Below are 22,291 nucleotides of genomic sequence, written 5' to 3' on the forward strand. Positions count from 1 at the left end.
TACATTTGGCCAAAGTTCCAGTATTGTCTTTAATCTTCAAAAATAGAATTTGAATTCCATTATTCGAAATTGATAATTTTAATCTTTTCCACACTTACTAGAAGAATATAAGTATCCACCCAGAGTATAAATAAAGCATATATTATTATATATCACTGATGTAATCTAGAATCTAGGAATGGAGTCCATTATCATAATTTTATTCTGGAACAATTACCATATGGCAAGTATAAGCTATATGTGTTGAAATTGAAAACTTGTCCTATGAATTCTTTGGTTAAGAAATTTCCAAATGTGAAATTGGATGATTTAATAATATCAAATGTAGATAAGAGATCACTTAAAACTTCTTAGGGAGTAAGTTCAGAAGTAAGTTTATATAATTTTAAGAAGACAGCAAAGCCCACAAATGTTTGGTTCTTTGATTGGATAAAAAATTTAAGTGAAATATTTAACAGCTTTCAAACTTATTTTAAAAAATAAAATGGGGTGAAACATTGAAACTGAGAGAATTCCTTGTGTTGGCTTCTTAATGCTTTTATTTCTTCACACATTCATTCATTCATTTTTTCAATATTTATTGAACCCTTACTACAACTAGCACCAACAGAAGTTTCAAAAATACTACGCAAATGGCATTTTCCAAAATTATTATATATATATAACTATATATCTATAAAACACTATTCTTATATTCCTCATATTCTTATGCCTATTCATAAAAAATATAAAACATATATTGATCTAATTAGCCAGCTGGGGAAGTAAGCATGAATAGAGTCCGGCCCAGTACTTCCCCTACCTAGGAGAAAAAGCTTTGGAGCTGCAATCTCCCTGGGGCAGACGCTGTCACATATGCCTTTCTGGAGGGATTAAGAAAGCCAGAGCAGCTGGGACCCATTTTCAAATATAAAACTGACATGAAAGGCTCTACACGAATGACTAAAACTCTAAGTTGAGATAAGCTGGAAGAGCCTAAGAAAGGGATGCATTAGTCTTAGTGTTAAACCAAAGAAAATTGATTAGATCACAAAATGGACAAGTTTAACTTATGATCCTATAAGCCCGGGCAAATGAAAAACAAAGATCTGCACCCTTATTTATCAGTCCTTTTGCATATCGTACTCAGAAGATGGTAATAATTAAAGGTTATATAAGAAATGTCACAGGCTGAACTAAAATAATCAAGACTACAGTTTGTGTTGACATCTTTCACTTTTCAAAATTTTGGACAATTTTCTGTACATGCCATTCTTGAAATGTAAAAGATCAGTAGCTTTTTGCAAATATAAGGTAGTATTTGCCGTTTTGTGTTCCTTTGTCATCTCTTACTGGGAGTGCCCCTTCATTGGTTAAGTGGTACTTTTTCTTGAACATTTTCATAAACAAGAAGAGTTTAATATCAACTTACAACAGGATCTTATGTTATATTCTTAGATATCAAAGTGTATTCGTCCATAGTTTAAATTTGGGTTAAAGTCAGATGAGATTATAAGAGTCCTGGCAGTTTAGAGTGGGATCAAATTAAAGTGCAGATAAAGAGCTAATCCTATTTTATTTCCCATCTCTCTATAAAGAATATCAAATGATGACAGTGATGATTAAGGTTCTAGACATAGGGAAACATAGCACCTATGCAACCGTGCTTTGATGTTTATGAAGTGTCCGTTTCTAAAATAAATACAGAAAACCTATCAGTTCACACTAGCACTTGCTACCATTACATTGCAGAAGTGTACAGAACTAGTAAAAGATAAAAAGAAACAGTATATTGCTTAATAGTTGACAGCCAGAAATGTTTGCTTCTTAAGCTTTTGCTGATTCTCATCAAATACAGCCTTCTACTGAGCCTGGCTCCAGAGGCAGGAAGACCATACCGCTATAGATATCATTTCAATATCACAACTTCAAGTTCTGAATTAAAGGCATTTCTAGATTCCACACATTTCATTTACTTAGAAAAAATAATATTACATTGTTGTTCTTTGATGGCAGTGACATACAATTCTCATATTCTCTAAATTTTTCTTTGCCTAAAAAAACCAAAGAAACATTCCGATTCATGAAGGAAGTAGAATTACTGGTGTTAGTGTTTCTAGAAAGCCTTCTCTCTTGCCCTTTCTCCTGTGGGTTCCAATAAATTTGAAAAACAGATAAAGCAGACTAAATGGGGATCAAAATAAACTGTGAAATGCATGTGGAACTCTCTGGTATTGGCTGCATTAGAGCAATAGTAAAGATCCCTGATAGGGGTCCCTCTCTTTCCCAAAATTTAGATCTTGGGGTCTATCATGGAGAAGGCCAAATCTATAAAACTCTCTTACCCAAACATTTGCATGGAGCACCATGGACTGTAACACCCCCTGTGGAATGCCAGAGAGAGGATGTACACAGTTACTTCACCCACTGAATACCATGAGCCAATGAATGACTTCCTGTCCCACTCAACATGTCATTTTCCTTCACATGGAGAGAAACCAGTAAGGGGTACAGAGAAAATCAGCACATTTTCCTTTCAACACTGTCTTCCTTTCAGGATTTAGGGTGCAGTCCCTCTCAAGAAAATAAAATAAGAGATGACTAAGTAATCCCCCAGAAACTAATTTTATGGAAATGCATTACAATGCTTTCATATTACTCATGTTCTTTTTTAAAAAAAGAAACCCTATCGTTTTGCCATAATACTTTCCAAAATTAATAGATTACACAAGATCATTTGGCCAGTTTCTCTCTTCTCCAGTGAAAGTCACTAACAGGATGATAAAATCAGCCATCTGTTCTATTGACTTGATAGAAAGTCATCACAGGATATACAAATTTTATCAATTATATCACCTCTCATGTGCTTTTGAATATTTGTCTAATGAGAAACTTGGTTAACGGCAGCTGAGGTGATCCTGAGGGACACTGGTCCATGTCGTCATGTTGGAGGAAGCTCTCTTACAAGGTTATTTCATTCAAGCATTCTCCCACCACACGACCGGCAGTGTTCAAAACACTGGAGCAACAGACAAGGCTCTGTTCTCAGAGACTTTCACTCTGGAAGGTGCTTATAGTCAATAAGTAAAAGAAATCCATAAGTGAGACAGTTTTATGGAGTGATAGGTATAATGGAAGATACTGAAGCTCCTTGATGTGATAGTTACTGGAGATCACCAACTAGAGATAGGATATGGGGAGGATGTGGATTTAGTGGTCAAGAAAAGCTCTTTGAGGAGAAACCATCTGGTCTGAGACCTAATTTAGAAGGAGCCATACAGACCTGAAAGGGAGTATGTAAAAGGTCATAAGACACAAAGTCTTGGGGTGCCTGTGTGCTTCAGTCAGTTAAGTGTCTGACTCTTGATCTCAGGGTCATGAGTTCAAGCCCCGCACTGAGCTCCACGCTGGGCATGGAGCCTACTTAAAAAAAAAAAAAAAAAATGAGAAGCTACAGTTTCAGCTTTTATAGAATCCAACCTATTTCATGCCAAGAAAATTACTCTATATGATGTTACCATACAGTTCAACAGCTTACTCCTTTGTAAATAACACATGGTAAGCCAGTGGGAAATGGCATATTACTAATGATGAACCCCTGGTGCAGATCCATGATAAGGGATGAATGAATGAACGTATACCCAGTGCCTCCTAAATGCGAGGCACTGATATCGGTTCTTTTATATTCTGCTCACTTTAAACAAATACATCTTTCTTCATGTAGTGAATTTGTATCAAGTTCCTCTATGTGCCAGGCACTGTACTCAGCATTCGATTAAAAAATGAACCTGACACAGTACTCCCTACAGTGTGCTTATGCTCGATGGAGGGCAGTTGACAATTGAACAAGCAATTGTGATTTGCCTCAATCAGTGCCATCAAATGAGTAAAACTGAGGTACTAGAGGTGCACATGAAGTTGATTTTGGGCTACTGAGGAAAGGGGTCAAGAAAAGCTTCCTAAGACAAAGCGACATTTAAGCAAGACGTTACGGATGTGTAAGGAATAACCACGCCACATGGCTGAAAGTAGCCTAGAGAAGAAAAAGAATTACAAGTTCTTCTCCATGTCTGGAGCCACTGAAGGAAACTGTCAAGAGATAAGACTGCAGAATCAGCAATGGCAAATCACACAGAACCCTGTCTGCTGAGCTAAGAAATTTGGACTTTATGTGGCAGCAGCCGAGAACCACTAAAGAGCTTTAAACGGGGGAATTACAGGATAGATTTGTAAGTTTTTAAAAAATCTCTCTAGCTTCAATGTGGAGATTCCAAGGTGGGGAGGGGAAAAAGCAAGTTGAACACAAAGTAAACATAATCCATTCAAGTAGTTTTGCTATGAAAACTTGAAAACCCCCAGTGAGCTGGATTTCCATCCAAATCTCACAGTGCACTGCTTTAAATGAGCTTAAACTTTACTTACCAACTTCACTCATATTTTTAATACTCAGGTGGTGAATTTAATCACATAAGGTTGCATTATATTACTTACTTCATGTATTTTGAAATGTGAGTTTTTCACTGAGTCAGCATGGCCATATCGCTTAGCTCAGGAAAATATGTCAATCCTTATGCCCCTCAAAACTGCCATTAACACGCATGACATCAAATTTTTCTAGGTGATGTGAAATTAAATCATGACTCTTTGCAATGTATTCTAATCAGCTCCTCCATTAACTGTTTTCAAATGGTAATCATCTCGGCTCCAAATGAACAGTTACATACTCAGCTTGCTCTATGAATTCTATGAATGCATAAACCATAACAAGTTGTAATTATATTACTTTCAGAAGTCATTTACAGCAATTGAACAAACTAAGAAAAGTTACAAGATTCTTGTGTGACAGTGCAATTAAACAATATGAACTGTAGGACTCCACTTCATATTTTAAAATTTAGTTAAGATGTATTTTTTGAGAAAAGATCTTTTTGGAATATAGACATTGTTCAGGTTAAGGCTTTATAACTTTAAGTTACGGACCACCAAGCAAAATTATCAGATGATAATGCATTATGTTTTGTTACGTACCATATTAAATAAATTTCTCTAACAGAGAGAAATCTTCTTTTTTTAATAGGGAGGTAGGTGTCAATGTCTGCAGCAAAAAGACTACTTGGGAAAAGATAATTCATACTTTTACAGTACCTACTATGTGCCAGGTGCTGAACTAGGGACTTTATGTATTTTGACCTATGTCATCTGTTTCATACTGAATACTTGATAGAAGAACCCATCTTCCTCTGGTCAGAATCCCTCAATTTCAAGTAGTTAGGTGCTTATAAAATAGATTAGTATCATTTCAAGTACCCATTGCTGCATAACACACCACCCCAAAACTTTAAGAGTTGAAAATAACAACCACCGTTTATCATCCTTCATGATTCTGTGGGTTGACCAGAAAGCTCTGCTCTGCGATGATGGCTTGGGCACTAGAATAGCTGTAAGGTTTATTATAGTGGCCTCACTCCCATGGCAAGGAGTAGGTGGTGGCAGCTAGCTGGGAGCTCAGTTGGGAATGTTTGCCAGAGGCTTTGGTTCTTCCCTATGGAGGCCTCTCTACATGGTTGCTTGGATTTCCTTATAGCATAGGAACTGTGTTCCTAGAAGAAACATTCTAAGAGTGAGCATTCTAAGAGTATAAATCTGGCATGCAAACACTTATTGTGGTAGGTAAAATAATGCCCCCACAAAGATAGCCATGCTCTAATCCCTGAAGCCTGTGAATATGTTATTTTCATGGCAAAAGAGACTGCAGATGTAATTAAGGTGAGATGGAAAGATTAGCCTGGATTATCCAGGAGGGATAATATAATCACAAGAGTCCTTGTGAGAGGGAGGCAGGAGTAAGACAGATTTGAAGATGTTATGCAGATGGCTTTGAAAATGAAGGAAGGGGCCACAAGCCAAGGAATACAGGCAACTCTAGAAGCTGGGCAAGGCAAAGGAACAGATTCTTCTCTAGGGCCTCCGGAAGGAACACAGTCCTGCTGACACTTGAATCTTAGCTCAGTGTGACTTCTGACCTACAGAACTATAAGATAATAACTTTGTTTTATTTTAAGCCAGAAAGTTGGTGCAATTTAAAATAGCAATAGGAAATGAATATATTTGTCAAGCTTCTGCTTTGAACCCATTTGTTAACGCTCAATGGCTAAAGCCCAAAGTCACTGGATGAAATTCTTGGAGACACGGTTCATTGTAACAGTATACCACCACGGTGACAATCCAACCCAAGTACCAGTTCCTTCAAAATATTTTCTGTGATTTAGGTTTCTGTTGCTGCTATAACAAATTAATGCAAACTCAGTGACTTAAAACAACACAAATTTATGATCTCACAGCTTCTGTAGGGTATAAGCCTGACATGGGTATTAGCAAGGGAAAATCAAAATATGGGCAGGGCTGCACTTCTTACCAGAAGCTCTGCAGAAGAATCTAATTCCAAGCTCATTCATGTTGTTGGCTGAAATAAGTTCTTTGGGGTTGTAAGACTGAGGCCTCCATTTCCTTGCAGGTTGTCAAGGGGCTGTCCTTCTCTAAAGGCTTCTTGCCAGGCCCAACATGTGACCCCTTAGATCTCAGAACCACCAACAACACACTTGGAATTCTGACTTTTTCTTCACTACATGTTACTCCAGCTGCAGAAAGTTCTCTGCTCTTAAAGGATCATGTGATTAGATTGGGCCCACTTATGACAATCATCCTATCTTAATAGCTATAACCTTAATTACCTCTGCAAAGCTCCTTAGCTTTGCCATGCAAGGTAACATATTCACAGGTTGCAGGGATTAGGGCACAGACCTTTCTGGGGGTCATTATTCTGCCTATCATCGTTCTCCAAAACCTAAATCTCTGTGACAAGGAGAGGTTAGAAGTATAGCATCAGTCTACTCTGTGCCCCGTCTAGGAATAAACCCTCAAAGGAGCAATTAGCACAGATAAACGCATCATCATTCTGCTGTTCACTAGCTCCAACAGCATTTCCAGGAGACAATTTATTTGAGATGTTACTCCTCCAAAATTAGTCACAGTTGGGTATTTCATAACCAACTCTGCTCCATCATTAAAGGGCAAGGCTTCTGAAAAGAGCAGCAATGCTGTTTTTACAATAACCCTGCTTTCCTTGACAATGAAGAACGACCTGAAAATAAATTGATTCAAAATGACCTCATGACATCATATAAGGGACTGTGTACTCACAGTGGTGGATACCTCTCACATCCCTCTTTGCTCTCCAACGATTTTGCACTTTTTGTTTCTGTTCCAAATCTACCAGTGGCTTTTTCATTGCCAAACGCAATGTAATTAGAGCCTCTACGGTGAATGGTGATTATCCTATGTTTTAAAACATGTGTCTCTTACTTATAGATGCATAGAGACTAAGATGAATAGGTAGGTAGAGACAACAACTATACTTTTTAAAAAATCCAAATGCCTTACTGATTCATCTCAAAATATTAATTTTTAAAATACTGTATTGGACTTGGAGTGCCTGGCTGGCTCAGTCCATAGAGCATGCAACTCTCGATCTCAGGGTTATGAATTCAAGCCCCACATTGGGCACAGAGCCTATACTCAAAAAAATAAAATAAAACAAAATGCTATTAAGGGGCGCCTGGGTGGCTCAGTCGTTAAGCATCTGCCTTCGGCTCAGGTCATGATCCTAGGGTCCTGGGATCGAGCCCCACATAGGGCTCCCTGCTCAGCGGGGAGCCTGCTTCTCCCTCTCCCACTTCCCCTGCTTGTGTTCCCTCTCTCGCTGGGTCTCTCTCTGTCAAATAAATAAATAAAATCTTAAAAAAAAATTAAAAATGCTATTAAAAAATGTATTGTATTGGACAACCTTGACAAAACAAAGCCATAAGGAAAACAAAGCTTAAGCATTAAGCTAAGGAATATTGAGATATCCCAACTGAGGAAAATTTTATCCCAACATCTTTGTTAATTGTCATTCAGGTAGGAGAAAAATATATAAATGAACTGGTGTAAGGAAAGAGCACTTTATACTCTCTGAAATCTTCTTATTCATGATGCAAGCTTAAATTCTGTTCCCTAAAGGAAAATTTCATAGTGCTGCCCCTACCACCACCAATGCTAGAGACAGCTTGGGGAGTATTAGACCGCCTGGGAAGAATTAAGTTTGGAAGTTTTTAGCCTAACTTTATACAATGAGGTGGAAGGGAGCCTCCTTCTGGTCAAATACAGAGAGGAGAATTTTGGTTTTTACCGAGAAAGTTCTTTGCCTATTTTACAGCTAAAATTGCAACCAGCTTCTCTTATTAAAAAAAGATTCGGCAGTATTAATACAAGAAGAGCAAAGAAAATAATCACTCCGAACTACCTCAGGAGAAATATGCCCAAACATACATGCACTTCAAAGTGAAGGAAGTTCCACCCTGTTTCAACTACTAAATAATCATTTTACACAATAGTCAAATTCCAAAGAAAACACAGCCTACACATTAAATATGTTCTCAAATTATCAGTAGACTTAGGACAAAGCCTATAAGCTAAATAATTTGCAAGTGAATTTTTAAATGACCTTTTCTTCATTAAAATATTAATTTAACGTAGTCTAGATGTAGACTTCTAACGTATTTTTTTAAAAACAAGGAATGCTTCACAAATTTGTGTGTCATCCTTGTGCAAGGGCCATGCTCATCTTTAATGTATCGTTTCAATTTTAGTATATGTGCTGCTGAAGCAAGCACTAGACTTTAATACTTATTATAATAAATGTACTATAGGAGCATAAATCCTGATACATATATTTTAATTTACAAATCCATCAGTTTGATTAATGGAGCCATTTTTCTCTCCAATCATGTTAAATTACATCCATAGCCAAATTCCTGAAGTAAATTACGAGCTCATTCGGGAAACATCCTGCCAAGAGAGTATTTGGCGCATAGTAGGCAGTCAATAAATATTGAAAATGATAAACATTTATTCTACCAAAGCATATATAGCAGTATAGATTTTTAACCATGTGTGAACTCTTCAATTGAAATGTTAACAACAGTCCAGTCAGTCCCTCATCCAACACACCTGAGAGTTGCTTTCCCTTGCATTAATTGAAATGCATTCACGAGAGAGACGTTAATTAATATTAATCAAGCCTACCAGGAAAGTAAGGCAGTGCTATTGCCAATGGGCCCTGAGACCATAGAATAATGATTTTAGAGTCACTGCATTCTTTGTTCCCTCGGCTTATGCTGACATTTAATTGTATGGGATAATGTAGACATAATCACTGATCAAGAAAAATCAGGGTGGGTGGGGCTCAGGTGTGTCCTTTTCCATAATCTGGGAAGGCTTCCTCAATTCCCATTCACAGAATTGTGAATATTGAATGGGGGTTTGCCCTGCACCAGGTGCTGTACTAGGCACTTCATATACAGAAGTGAAAGGAGATGTGGTTCCTGTCCTCAAGAAGCTTATAATCTAGTCCACATAAGTTGAAACTCCTAACTGCAAAAAAATATTGTAAGTGCTGAGATAGAAGAAGGAGAACACAAAGGGGGAGGCTGTCAGTGTGGAGTCATGTCTAGGGAAGGAAAGCTAGAAGAAATTCTCCCATTGTACCTGAGCACACCATTCCCTGCCGTAAAAGGCATCTGAATGACTCCATCTCCCTGTGAGTGCTATAGGAAATGTTAAGGAAAATCAAATGTAGGAAAAGAAGGCCCTGGGACAACCTGGGAAGGACTCACAGCATCACAGCATAGTTTGCAATAGGCCAGTCCTCAACCAACAGGATTTGCCTAAGAGCAAATACCGGAAGGTACTTTCCTGCTGGGTGCCACACATGGACAAACCTATAAAACCTGATAGACTGCCTTACACCATAGATACTTCTTCACCTTGGCTTTCACTCACCAACCTTAGAAATAAGCAAGGGCTTGGAACCCCGACTCGCCAGGGCCAAAGCCCTCCCTTTTCCCTAGACAGTTCTCCAAAGAGATTTGCATGTTCTGTACAAATAGAATTCCTGGAGGTTTATTTAGAATTCCCAAATTAATCTGAGTTCAAGAGGCCAATGAGCTCCCTCTCTCACCTGAAGGCCATTCCCAGGCACCTATCACCACTACCGGGTGGGCATGTCATCTCCAGCAAGGACTATGTTTCCTACTTCTTCCTTGGCATCCTCATTAACTCCTGCCACAGTGCCTCACAGGTAGTTCATTGGATGATTGATAATAACAAGGATGATAAACAACAAACACAGAAACTCTCCAAAGATGACCAGAATGGTAAAATCCCAAGATTTTGCCATGTGTTAGAAGTTATATATGGTTAGTGGGCAGGATAACCTATTAAATACATTCTATGGGTTTTATATTCCCATTCTTTCTTCCTCCACAGTACTGTATATAATAGAGGATACGCTATCATGTGTGTTCTTGATTTGTGCTGCCCACGAAGAAAAGCAGAGGCTCCTGTTGATGCCAAATAAGGCATTTTATCGGCCTAACATAAGTCACCATATGGAGCAGGTTCTACGTGAGGCCTGCCTGGGTGAAGTCCAAGTCGTTGTGAGACCTTATGTCCAATTTATCCAGGGTTCTGATTTACCAAGTAATGTCCCAAGATGCTGGCTTACATGTCCAGCCTGTGTTAGTAAAGCCAGGCACGAGAGCCCTAACCCATGTCCAGGAAGCAGAGGGAAGCCTTTGATCTCACTGGGAGGCCACAGTTCTGTTGCTTGCACCCTCTTCTGGACCCATAAAGCTCCTATTTGTTGCAAGAGCATGTATTTGGAAAATTCAGGGTCAAAGGGCTTGTTTGCTTTAAGAAAGGTAAAGAACAAGCTCAATAATTTATGGAAGTTTTATTTGATTACTAGGTCAGTGGTTTAATTTTGCATATGTTCTCATGAATGTAACCACTGTGTTTTATGTGAAGATCATCTTGTAAACTAAATGCGCTGGCAGAGGAAAATCAGTTTGCAGCACCCAAGACATCAAGGAAATTGGCAGCCGTGGAAAACACCTGTAATGCTTTCCTCCCCAGCTTCCCAGCTAACCACCAGCAAAGGAATACCCTTGCTCAAACGCTCTCCTCTGCAGTGGTTAGCTCTTCTGTCGACCAATTACCTTCTGACTAAATTTCAGTGTGAAGTAGAACCTGGAAGTAATGAGAGCACTTACCCTGGTGTTATTTTGTTGGAGAAAACATTATGTAACTTAGTAATGTTTCTCATGTCTCATGTACTCCTAATCAATGGCAAGTTAATTAATAACAAAAAGAAATTCTGTGATGTGTGTGTTCGCATGCGTGCTCACACGTGCAGAGGTTGACACGCTTTGTTTCAAGGGGCCAAGAGCTACACACTAAAGTGTCCTTATAGGAACTTCAGAGCCTTGTATATTTACCTTAATCCTACTAGGGATGGGAGATCCAACAGTGCAGACAATTCCCATCTGCAGTTGCCATTATGATGCAAGTGGGTGTCATCATTAAACTCAAGACAGCCTGTTTAGGTTTTGCAAGCAATCCTGGACCCTGCGGTTCTCTAATGTGGTTATCAAAGAGTTATGATAGCACTTCATGGCTGCAGCTACCATGTGTGATTAAAACCTACCAGATTCCCTCTCTGTCAAATAAATAAATACAATCTTAAAAAAAAAAAAAAGGTGGCACCTGGGTGGCTCAGTCATTAAAACCTACCAGATGACATTGTACTGGACATATTCCCTTTAATCCCTTTCCCATAATTGCTGAAACCTTGCAGGACATATATTTTTATCCCTATTTTATAGATCAGGAAACTGAACTTCAGGGAAGTTTAAAAGTGGAAAAGATGATATGTGAACCTAAATTAGCCTGACTCCAAGGTCAAGCTTTTTCCACTACATGCATAGCCACTGACTTTATATACTTCAAGGATTAGAGCCAGCCACACAACCTTATTTTCTAATTGGTGAGCTTGGCCATTGAAGTGAGGCAGTTAGTTCACCCAGGCAGAAAGGACAGGATACACACAGACCTAAAAGTGAGAGGGAACCTGCATGTTCCAAATCCTGCAAGGTCTCCTGTGCTGCTGGAGGGGGTAAGAATAGAACATAATGACACTGGACAGTTAGAATAGAGCATGAAGGTTCTGGTGAGAAATGTTAGGACTCCATCTTAGAGGGAACATATTCTCTGGATAAAAAGTTATGATTTAGATCTCAGCCATCCAAAGAGAGCCTCAGGGAGCTAGAACCATTGTTCACCTGACCCATCTTAGGAACAAAACACTATTCTTGTAAGATTTTTCCCTTTGTGCTCCTCACTCAGCCCTAAAGAGTAATTGTGATGTTCTTCCCCTTGGCAGTGACATGACTCTCTAGCAGTCTCATGAACACTCATGAGAGACCCGAGGGGAACAAAACAGGGGAGGACTGGTGCCAAAGAAGGTGTCATTCATTCATTCATTGGTCCATTCATTTGTTCTCGGTCATTCATTAAACCCAGGCAATACAGCAATAACGGTTTAAAGCAGGGGTTGCCAGTCTACCACCAAGTCAAATGTAGCCTATCACCTATTTTTTGCAAATAAAGTTTTATTGGAACACAGCTATGCGTGTTTATTTATTATACATTGTCTGTGACTGCTTTCACACTAAAAGAGCAGAGCTGGTTTGTTGTAACAGACACAGTATGGCCCACAAAGCTGAAAATATTTACTGTCTGGCCCTTTACAAGAAAAGTCGGCTAACCCCTACTTAGTTGATTTAAATACCAACTCTGCCATCTGGGCTCTGAACCTCAGTTTCCTCTTCTCTGAAGCAGAGATGATAATAATGGTGTTACCTATTAGATTTTCTGTGAGGATTAGATCATTTTTATGTGCGAAGTACCCAGCACAAAGTAAGCACTGAATAGTTGAATTAGTTGTTGTTGTTATTTATTCCTTTACCAATATTGCAGGAATGGCTAGGAAATTGGACAAGGACTACAAATGGCTGCTGAGCTATTTGAAATGCCTGCTATGTGGGCACATAGAGAGTAGGGTATCCAGGTGTGGATTATGCAGGAAGAGTTAAGGCTGGGTATACACATTTGGGAGGTAATCACATATGATATATTTAAAGCCACAGACCTGGATGGAATTACTGGGAAAAGCATACGTGGAAAGTAGAGGAGGGCCAGACACCAAATCCAGTTGAGGTTTGTGATCATAAATTTAAAGTTAGCCTAGTAAGCACTGTCACATTTTCTTCCAGCTACATTCAGTTGTACTGACACAGTGATAGAATAGGAACAAAGTTGAATTTACTCAAGTTTGGAATTCTCCCAGACAAAAACAGGAGTGGGGCAAAGGAGCTGAATATGTATACATGGAAATTATTTAACAATAGACTGGGAAATTTTAACCAGGTAAAGAGGATGTGGAGAAAGGGGAACCCTCCTACACTGTTGGTGGGAATGCAAGCTGGCGCATACTAGAAAACAGTATGGCGGTTCCTCAAAAAGTTGAAAATAGAGCTACCCTACGACCCAGCAATTGCACTGCTGGGTATTTACCCCAAAGATACAAATGTAGTGATCCAAAGGAGCACGTGCACCCCAATGTTTATAGCAGCAATGTCCACAATAGCCGAACTACGGAAAGAGCCTAGATGTCCATCAACAGATGAATGGATAAAGAAGATGTGGTGTATATATATATAATGGAATATTATGCAGCCATCAGAAAATGAAATCTTGCCATTTGCAATGACATGGATGGAGCTGGAGGGTATTAGGCTAAGCAAAATAAGTCAATCAGAGAAAGACAATTATCATATGATCTCACTGATACGAGGAATTTGAGAAACAAGACAGAGGATCATAGGGGAAGGGAGGGAAAAATGAATCAAGATGAAACCAGAGGGGGAGACAAACCATAAGAGACTCTTAATCTCAGGAAACAAACTGAGGGTTGTTGGAGTGGTGGGGGGGTGGGAGGGATGGGGTGGCTGGGTGATGGACATTGGCGAGGGTATGTGCTATGGTGAGCGCTGTGAATTGTGTAAGACTGTTGAATCACAGACCTGTACCCCTGAAACAAATAATACATTATATGTTAATAAAAATAAATAAATTTTAAAAAATAAAAAATAAATTAAAAGGGGGGGAGGGCAAAGTATATAGCCTAATTCCATGTGCTTCAAAATCCGGAGGGATTAAAGAGGAAATGGAAGTAATGGTATAAAAGCAGTCTTAAAGAAAAAGGTGGGCAGCTACCCCAAATAACTTCAGCCACAGATACGCAACTAAGAGAGAAATGCTTACATACTAGAGGCTACATATAAATAATGTAAAGAGAGTACATTACTAAGGTAACATTAGCTGCTATAAGAAATAGATAAAACCCAACTTCCCACTTCTCCATTTTGGGATTTCATTTTCTGCCTATCTCATAATATTGAGACCCAGGTTCTGGGTTTCCATCTTGTTTTGCCCTCTGACACATCTACAGGGCAAAATCCATGGCTGGTAACTCCTATGCCTTCACAGAGAGTGACCCAGCTGCACTGCTCCATTTTCTGTTGACTACCATTGTGCTTTTGAAAGACTCTTACATAGAGTTGCACAGGCTGTGTACTGCACAACCCTACAGGCCACTGTTCATATAGTTGACCAAATTATTACAATGTTCTAGCAGATAGCAGCAGGTATCTGTCAAGACAATATTCCATCAGATAGAAGTTATGTGTCTTGAAGAAAACTGAAGCCCTTTTCCTAATTCACACTAAGGTACCACATGGACTTGTAGTGGTCCCTTATGTGAGGTCTGGTCCTGTCCAAATGTGAAGGAGAGTCATGTGACCCGTCCAGTAAGATTAAGCACAAAACTCAAGAAGACTGCACCTAAGAGCCTCAGAACTGTGTCAGAGCCTTGTCTCTTGCAAGCCATAGGTAAAAAATATTTACTGGTTCCTAATGATATAGAAGTATTGATTAAAAGAGCAACACAACAGTAAAACAGGTGTTGAAATTTGTTATCCACGTGCCTGTGCTCATTATTACATAAACCTGTATGTAGATTTCCTAACTTAATGGGTTGGTTCTTTAAAAAACAAATAAACAAGAAACCTTTGTTTCAAAGCCAAATCCAAATACTCCATTTCATCACACTTAAAGTAAAAACAATGAACCCAAGTGTCCATGCTTTGAAACCCCAATCTTCTTATCTTCTGGACCACAATTTACATTGATCAGTCTATATAACTAATGTCCAAAGATCCTCCCCGAGTTGAAAACCACAGGTAAAGTCAGGTATAAGTATATACAGTGACTACCAGCCAAAATATCCATAACCTAAGAGGAATGCCCCAAGGTAAATAAATAAGGAATATGCCTCAGCTTCTAGCTATCTCAGTATATGCTAAGGAAATATACCTTTCCACACTATACTAATCCATTTACCTTACATACCCCCTTTCATCTCTGCCTATTCAGTCACACCCATCTTTAAAGACATAGATTGAAATCTACATTCTTCTTAAAAAGACAAATACTGTACAACCCCACTTATATGAGGGATCTGAAGTAGTCAAATTCACAGATTCAGAAAGTAAAATGGTGGTTACCAGGAACTAGGAGGAAGGGAGAAATGGGGAGTTGTTTAATAAGTATAGGAGTTTCTGTTTCGCATGACAAAACAGTCCTAGAGATCTGTTACACAGTAATGTGAATACACTTTTTTTTCTTTTTTTAAGATTTTATTTATTTATTTGACAGAGAGAGAGACAGCTAGAGAGGGAACACAAGCAGGGGGAGTGGGAGAGGGAGAAGCAGGCTCCTGGTTGAGCAGGGAGCCCAATGCAGGGCTCGATGCCAGGACCCTGGGATCATGACCTGAGCCGAAGGCAGATGCCCAACGACTGAGCCACCCAGGTGCCCCAGTAATGTGAATATACTTAACACTCTTAAGTATATTTTAAGTGTATTGATCATACACTTAAAAATGGTTAAGATAGCAAATTATATGTTATTTTTTACAATTCCAGACTTCAACTTATATTACAAAGCTGTAGTGATCAAAAGAGTATGGTACTGGCACAAAAATAGACACATAGATTAATAGAACAGAATAGAAAACCCAGAAATGAGCCCACAACTATATGGTCAATGAATCTTCCACAAAGCAGGAATGGCTATCCAATGGGGAAAAAGACAGTCTCTTCAGCAAATGGTGTTGGAAAAACTGGATAGCTACATGCAAAAGAATTAAACTGGACCACTTTCTTACACCAAACACAAAAATAAATTCAAAATGGATTAAAGACTTAAATGTGAGACCTGAAACCATAAAAATCCTAGAAGAGAACACAGACAGTAACCTCTTTGACATTAGCCATAGCAACTTCTTTCTAGATATGTTTCCAAGGCACAGGAAAGAAAAGCAAAAATAAACATTGGGACTTCATCAAAATAAAAACCTTCTGCACAGCAAAGGAAACAATCAACAAAGCTAAAAGGCAACCTACAGAATGGGAGAAGATATTTGTAAATGACATATCTGATAAAGGGTTAGTTAGTATCCAAAATAACTAAAGAACTTATAAAACCCCAAAAATGAATAATCCAATTAAAAATGGACAGAAGACATGAATATTTATCCAAAGAAGACACATAGGTGGTCAACAGACACCTAAGAAGATGCCCAACATCACTGATCATCAGGGAAATGCAAATCAAAACTACAATGAGATCTGGGAGCCTGGGTGGCTCAGTTGGTTAAGCGACTGCCTTCGGCTCAGGAGTCCTGGGATCGAGTCCCACATCGGGCTCCCTGCTCAGCGGGGAGTCTGCTTCTCCCTCTGACCTTCCCCCCTCTCATGCTCTCTCTCTCTCTCTAATAAAAAAAAAAAAATCTTAAAAAAAAAAAACTACAATGAGATCACTTCACACCTGTCAGTGGCTAAAATGAACAACACAAGAAACAGGTGCTGGCAAGGATGTGGAGAAAGGGGAACCCTCTTGAACTGTTCATGGGAATGCAGACTGGTACAGCCACTCTGGAAATCAGTATGGAGGTTCCTCAAAAAGTTAAAAATAGAACTACTCTATGATCCAGCAATTGCACTACTAGGTATTTACCCAAAGAATAAAAAAATACAGAATTTAAGAAACCAAAAAGATGATCATAGGGGAAGAGAGGAAAAAATAAAACATGACAAAATCAGAGAGGAGACAAATCATAAGAGCCTCTTAACCATAGGAAACAAACTGAGGGTTGCTGGAAGGGAGGACGGTGGGGAGATGGGGTAACTGGGTGATGGACATTAAGGAGGGTACATGTTGTAATGAGCACTGGGTGTTATATAAGTCTGAGGAGTCACTGACCTCTACCTCTGAAACCAATAATACATTATATGTTAATTTAAAAAATAAATATAATTAATTTAAAAGTAAAAAAAAAGAATACAAAAATACTAATTCAAAGGGATACACGTACTCTGAGGTTTATAGCAGCATTATCTAAAATAGCCAAATTAGGGAAACAGCCCAAGTGTCCATTGACTGATGAATGAATAAAGATGTGGGACTGATGAATGAATAAAGATACATATATATATCTATATCTCCCACATCTTTATTCATTCATATATATATATATATATATATATATTTCCCACATCTTTATTCATTCATCCTTCCATTATATATATATATTCCATTATATATAATACATATATTCCATTATATATATATAAAATGGAAAGATGTGGTGTGTATATGTATGTGTATATATACACATACATACATATACACACACACATATACATATAATGGAATATTACTCAGCCATAAAAAAGAATGAAATCTTGTCATTTGCAATGACATGGATGGAGCTAGAGAGTATTATGCTAAGCAAAATAAGTCAGAGAAAGACAAATACCATATGACTTTACTCATATGTGGAATCTAAGCAACAAAATAAATGAACATGGGGGAGGAAAGAGAGAGGCAAACCATAAAACAGAATCTTAACTATAAAGAACAAAGTGAGGGTTGCTGGAGGGAAGGTGGGTGGGGAGATGGGTTAAATGGGTGATGGGGATTAAGAGGACACTTGTGATGAACACGGGGTGTTATATATAAGTGATGAATCACTAAATCCTGCACCTGGAACTAATATTACACTGTATATTAACTAACTGGAATTTAAGAAAAAACTTTAAAAAAAGAAAAAGAAATAAATTTTTAAAATTCTACCTTCTTCAGGCGCCTGGGTGGCTCAGTTGGTTAAGCAACTGCCTTCGGCTCAGGTCATGATCCTGGAGTCCCAGGATCGAGTCCCGCATCAGGCTCCCTGCTCAGCAGGGAGTCTGCTTCTCCCTCTGACCCTCCACCCTCTCATGCTCTCTCTCTATCATTCTCTCTCTCTCAATAAATAAATAAAAATAAAAAATAAAAATAAAAATAAAATTCTACCTTCTTCTGAAATCCTTTGTTAGCCATCTCTGCCTGAAATGACCCTGTCCTTTTCCCCCAAATTATTGTCTGTCCTGTTACTTGTTGTTTAGTCGTGTATCTACTTGTAATAACTACATTCATCTGAAACTGTATTTTTAATATAACAAGTTTTTATATGTCCGAGACTTTATGAGACAATGACAATGAAATTATTTTAAAATCAGTGTCTGCATCTTACGTTATATCCTCTCTGTGCCCAATAAGCACCTGCTGTTTTAACTCAACTGAGTCACAGCAGGACCCACAAGATTTGGAGAACCAAGGTTGAATCAGGATTCAACATAAAGGATAGTGTGAGAAACAGGTAAGAGTAAAAATCATCGGAGAAGGCATTACTAGCAGTCAAGGACAATAAGTAGATGGTGGCCACTTCCATTTGCTCATCCTTTTATTCAATAAAAGATTATTGAGTTCCTATGTGGAAGACACCATATTTGCTCTGTAAGATACAGGCTGATAAAATCTCTGCCCTTAGGAATTTATAATCCAGCAGTTTCTGATTCCTTCTCCCAAGAAAAGCTGGGGGAGGAATACCAGCCATGTTGGCCCTGGATCTCAGGCCTGAAAGCCAGATGTAGCAGAAACCCAAGGAGCACAGAAACACATGCAAGGGAAACAAAGAGAAAAATGAGATGTACATTGGTCATCAGGTACAAGAATAGAGTACAAATGCCAGTATATGAGACAAAGACAAAGGTAAAGTAAATGTAGTAATGGGGTAAGAATTAAGGACCAAGGCTAAACTAGGATAAAAATTAGAAGGACTTTGGCCATTGTCAGAAACAGGATACCCAGATTTCTCTCTTAATGCATGCATTTCCAATCATAGTAGGTGGGTTCCCAAGGGTTAAAGGCCCAGGGTCAGGCAAAGTGGACAGAGTAAATCTACAAGCAATCAAATTAAAAATACTAAGTGCCATAGGCACACGCCAACTATTATAAGGTGGTGCAAGAGGCCATATAATAACATAGCAGTTAGCACAACTCTTGATGTCAGAGTACCTTGGTTCAAATCACCACTATGCCAGTTATTTGCAATGTAATGTTGGGCAAGATAAGGATATGCCTCAGTTTTCTCATCTGCAAAATAGGAACAGTAATTATACCTTTACAGGTGGTGTTACAAGGATGAAAGGAGTTAATTCATGTAAAAGGTTGAAGAGAGTGCCTAGCACATAGTAAGCTATCTAAAAGTGTTACCTATTATGAGTTAAAAGCATGAATGATCCCTTCCAGATGTAAGGGCCAGAGAAGACTTTGTATAAGAACTGGCATTTGAGTTCACTCTTGAATGATAGGTACAACTGGAATGCATGGGAAGGGAGCTCAGGGGAAGGTCAAAGTGGCCCAAACTGTGTTTAGAGAAGAGAGAGAGGAAGAGAGAGAGAGAAAGGGAGGGAAGGAGAAAAAGAGAGAGAATGGTTGAAATATAGGGCATCCGTCAGAGAATAATAGAGGAGATAGAACTGGAAAGGTGATTTTCAGCCAGGTAAGATGAATGCCAGGCAAAGCAGTCCAAAGCTTATTCAGAACTCAATGCAGAATCACTGTGGGATTCTGAACAGGGGAGGGGTAGAGTAAGAGCAACGACATGAATTTGGAAGCCCTTGACTGCATGGTCTGTGAAGAGACTAAAAGCCACGTGCCCAGGCAAGAAGTACAAGTACCCAGGAAAGGTATGAAGGGTCAGAGAAGAGTTAGATACAAAAGGCATCATTCAAGCCCCGCAAAATGTACAGCTGTAGGAAAGTATCTAGAAAAGAGAAATAAATCCCATCTATAAAACACACAATCTACTAACATACCAATCACATGTGGTATGCATGTTCCACAGTGACAACAGAGAACTGGAATCCCTGTTCACAACATTTTTTTTATCTATGTGGGTTGTTCATTTCTATGCATATTCCTTAAGAAAGAATTCAAATTTCTCCAAAATATTACCTCAGCCTGGATCCTCAAGCTTCTCTCTCTCCAGCCTCAAAAGCACACTACAGCCAAATTGCATGGTATTCCTAACCAGTAAAAAAACAAAACAAAACAAAACAAAACAAAAAAACACATTGTAAATCACAAAGCACCATGAAAATTTTAGGATTTATTTATTATTTTCATGTCTTTTGTTTTCTTCATTTTAGGCCTTTGCTCACCCAGTTTTCTCCCCCTGGAAGAGTCTTTTTATTTCCAACTACCAAATTCCTATCTAACTTTGAGGCCCAGCTGAATCACTGCTTTCCTCATGAAGCCGTCCTCTGTCTCTCCAGCAGGAAATGATCTCCCTCTTGTCTGTTCTCTCAGCACTTGATATGTCACTCTTGTATCACTATGATTTCATGCAAAATGCAATATGTGCTATTTGTGAACATGTCATAACTATGTCATTACTAATCAATTTTGTTTTAGAGAGAGAGTGTGTGTGAGAGCGGGGGCAGAGTGGGGTAGAGGGCGAGAGAGAGAACCTTTTTTTTTTTTAATTTTTTTTTATTCTTATGTTAATCCCCATACATTACATCATTAGTTTTAGATGAAGTGTTCCATGATTCATTGTTTGTGCATAACACCCAGTGCTCCATGCAGTATGTGCCCTCCTCAATACCCACCACCAGGCTAACCCATCCTCCCACCCCCCTCCCCTCTAGAACCCTCAGTTTGTTTTTCAGAGTCCATCGTCTCTCATGGTTCATCTACCCCTCCGATTTCCCCCGCTTCATTCTTCCCCTCCCGCTACCTTCTTCTTCTTCTTTTTTTTTTCCTTAACATATATTGCATTATTTGTTTCAGAGGTACAGATCTGAGATTCAACAGTCTTGCACAATTCACAGCGCTTACGAGAGCACATACCCTCCCCAGTGTCTATCACCCAGTCACCCCATCCCTCCCACCCCACCCCCCACTCCAGCAACTCTCAGTTTGTTTCCTGCGATTAAGAATTCCTCATATCAGTGAGATCATATGATACATGTCTTTCTCTGTTTGACTTATTTGAGAGAGAGAACCTTAAGCAGGCTCCATGCTGAGCATGGAGCCCAACATGGGGCTCAATCTCACGACCCTGAGATCATGACCTGAGCCGAAATCAAGAGTCGGAGCCTTTACCCACTGAGCCACCCAGGCGCACCCATTACTAATCAATTTTAAAAAATTGTAATAGTGCTTGAGATTTTACAAACATGTCTCATCTATATCTGTACAGAATAAACCAGTCCTTTTAACCACTTGTTATAAAAAAAACAAAACAAAACAGGAAAATTATTATTATTCTCATTCTTTCCTGTTGATGAAAGAATAAATGAATAACCAAAGGTCACATCACACCAAGGCTTGAGCCCAGACCCAGGGAATTTGCTACCACATGTTCTCTCACCCACTAAGCTGCTCTTACACCCTCCCTCCAGGAACCCTTGCCCCCCCAGGCTGTGCTCATGATGTGCCAGCACCACACCAATGAGTCGGATCTCCACTGTGGGCCATCCTCAAAGGCAGAGGCTCCGTCATCTTTACTTTTTTAGTTTCCAGGTAATCATTACTCCACCTGCCATGGCAGATATTTCTGCTTTCCCAATACTCTCAGCCTCCAGCCCATTCATTACAGAGCTCCCAGCAGCCAGGACCATCTGATCAGAGCTGCATTCAAAATGAAGCCCCCTATTTCCTGGATACAGGAAACATGGAGGAATCATGTTGTCCATCACAGAAGAGCAGACTGGATCAGACTGCACCAACCACTACCGATGTTATACAGTTTTCTTAGTACAACGCTCAGCAATACAATAGATATTCTGCCCCACGTCCATCCAGTGCAGGAAGGACGAGAGAGGAGTCCTCAGAATTTTACATGAATTTATAATATTCTGTG

At 39.1% G+C, this 22,291-nt stretch overlaps 1 long non-coding RNA gene and 1 other non-coding gene across 3 annotated transcripts in view; both read right to left on the minus strand.

Moving 5' to 3' along the window:
* The window catches only part of LOC135364328 (uncharacterized), a 173,085-nt gene that overhangs the window by 90,836 nt on the left and 59,958 nt on the right, over window positions 1-22,291 (minus strand). The gene's annotated exons all lie outside the window — the stretch shown is intronic.
* On the minus strand, window positions 8,584-8,690 carry LOC123845065 (U6 spliceosomal RNA). Its single transcript, XR_006790912.1, has one exon. It is a non-coding gene; the product is annotated as a U6 spliceosomal RNA (small nuclear RNA).

This window comes from Mirounga angustirostris, unplaced genomic scaffold (assembly GCF_029215605.1).
Source record: "Mirounga angustirostris isolate CCGP_5_RB_7025 unplaced genomic scaffold, mMirAng1.0.hap1 SCAF_5, whole genome shotgun sequence".
In the NCBI taxonomy this organism is placed as follows: domain Eukaryota; kingdom Metazoa; phylum Chordata; class Mammalia; order Carnivora; family Phocidae; genus Mirounga; species Mirounga angustirostris.